Genomic DNA, 2,458 nt, shown 5'->3' on the forward strand with positions numbered 1-2,458 from the left:
CATAATACCAACGATGTCAACCCTGCTGATGGTCGTAGCAATCAACCAGACGCTGTTCTACCGGAAGCTCCTCCAGAGAATCATCCTCCTGCGATCTCTTCTCTTGTTCAGACAGCGTTCAAGGATTTCAAACGGCGGCACCTTATTGCTGATCGTTCTTCAGAGTTCCTGCGAAAGCTTAAAGTCTTCTCCGATGCTGGCGCGCTTCCTAAAAATCTTCAAGTTAAGCCGCCCAAGATCAGTGTAAATGATGCCGAAGGTAACGTTTTTCTTGCTTCGGAGCTTGAATCCATTCAAGCTGATGCTAACCGTAAATTTCTTGGTGCCTATATTTCTGCTATGGAGAAAGCCTCGGCCAATCATGCGAAAGCTATTGGCGATTTGTCTACTTCCTTCGCCACCTCTCTCGCTTCTGCAATCGATACCGTGAAAAACCAACCTTATGTTGGTTCTTTTGTCATCCCAGCGGACGCCTGGCTTTCCTCCGCCCAAGCATCTTTTGACTCACTTTGCAATAACTTTGTGTGCGAAAAAGCACTCAAGAAGAATGCTCGTGAAGCTGCCGCATTGGTTAATCAAGAAGCCCGAGACAACGCTATGACCGATGCCGATTCTATCCCGGTTGAGAAATCTGTTGCGGAGCTCATTAATGAGCAATTAAACATCAAGTTTAATACTTTGTTGAAGAAAATAGACGGGCTCTCTTCTATCGCACCGTCCTCTATTGCTCCTTTGAAGTCCGCGCTGCGGTCACAGACCAAGCAGCGCCCTTCTCCTCCGACTCAAACGGCAAACAGGCAGCCTCAACCTTCGAACGGGCGGCACCAACACACAGGTCATCATTCGAACAGACGGCACCAACCTGCAGTTCAAGCGGCGATCATTCATGCGAACAAGCCTCGCCCTGCGGCCTCTTCTCAACGTGCGCCTCCTCCTCGACGGCGGTCTCATTCAAAGCCGCCTCGACGACATTCACGTGCCGCTTGGTCTCCCGAGAGTGTGGGCGATGGCCAAGGAGCTGCTCCGTCCGGTGCTCGCTCCTTCTCAAGTTCTCGGCATCCAAAAAACGGCCTTGGTTCCGGGAGAAAAACCCGGAACTCCACTTCACCTGTCTTTGGGCTATCATCCTCAAAGCAAAGGTCCGTCGAGGCTCCTCCTCAACGCTCTGTCCAGTTTGCCGATCCGCCCGCATCCTCCGCGCCAAGCACATCCATCGCTCCGGTGCGTGGTCGCTCGCCTGCACGCCGCCCAAACCGAAGCCGAAGCAGAAGCAGAAGCAGGGAGCCGTCCAAATCACAAGCCCGCGGTTTCACGCGCGGGTACGCCTCCGTCTAAACTATTGGAGCGCAGTCCTTGACCCTGCAGCATTCTCTCTGGTGTTGTTTTCTAGAAAACGCCCATCCGAGGTAGATAATCGAATTTCCAATCTGGCAATTCATAATCTATCCTCACGGGCACTCAGCTATAATGAGAGACAAATGCTTGGGCTCGGTTTAAAGTTCATCCCACGCCCTCGGTCAATGACTGCTCCCCAAATTCTTGAAGAGTTTAAAGCCTTCTCCCGCCTCTTCAGACTTAGATGTTTTTTTGGCCCCGAGCATGATGATCCCGTTCTTCTTCTTCCTCCAGAGGTGCAGATTATTCATCATTTTGCTGGCGGTTTTGCTAAGAAGTTTCGATTGCCCAATCCAAGCTGGAATCCGCCCAATCTCAATCCGAACCTTGAGCGAATTTTGAATTTTGGTGAGCAGCTGCTGAATCAGCACCTCTCCTCTGCCACATTCTTGGACCGCCCCATGCTACCTCTACGGCTTCTGTCAGCCCTCAGAAATCTGCGCAGGGACAGTTCAATAATTATAAAGGCGGCGGATAAAAACCTCGGACTAGTCATTCTTGACAAGTCTTGGTATCTTCAAGAAGGACTTCGACAGCTTTCAGACTCTGCAGTGTATGATGTGGTCTCAGTGGTACCTTGGGATGAGATTCTCAGCAATCTCTCTGCTATCATTCGCAGATACAGTTCAGTCTTAAAAGGCGTTACACCTTTTTTACTGAGCATCCCTCCTTCCAAGGCCCGTGCCTGTGCTTTCTACTTGCTACCAAAGATTCATAAACCCGTGCTCACTGGCAGACCAATCTGCTCTTATTCCGGGTACATCTTGGAACCTGCTTCTCGAGTTCTTCACCAACTACTGCTCCCGGTTTTGCTCGATCAGCCAAATCACTTGCCAGACTCCCTTAGTCTCCTGCGTGATCTCAGAAATCGTCGGCTCCCACACGATTGTCTGTTATTCACATTCGATATCGAATCACTCTATCCGAGTATCCCTACTACTGCAGGACTTTTTGCTCTCAGGACTCTGGTTACTAGATTTTTTGCCCGACATCGCATCAACCTACGGCTTGCTGATATGATTCTCTGTCTGGCAAAGTTGGTTCTCCAATTCCATTTCTTGGA

The sequence above is a fragment of the Cryptomeria japonica genome, chromosome 3 (genome assembly GCF_030272615.1).
Source record: "Cryptomeria japonica chromosome 3, Sugi_1.0, whole genome shotgun sequence".
Lineage (NCBI taxonomy): Eukaryota > Viridiplantae > Streptophyta > Pinopsida > Cupressales > Cupressaceae > Cryptomeria > Cryptomeria japonica.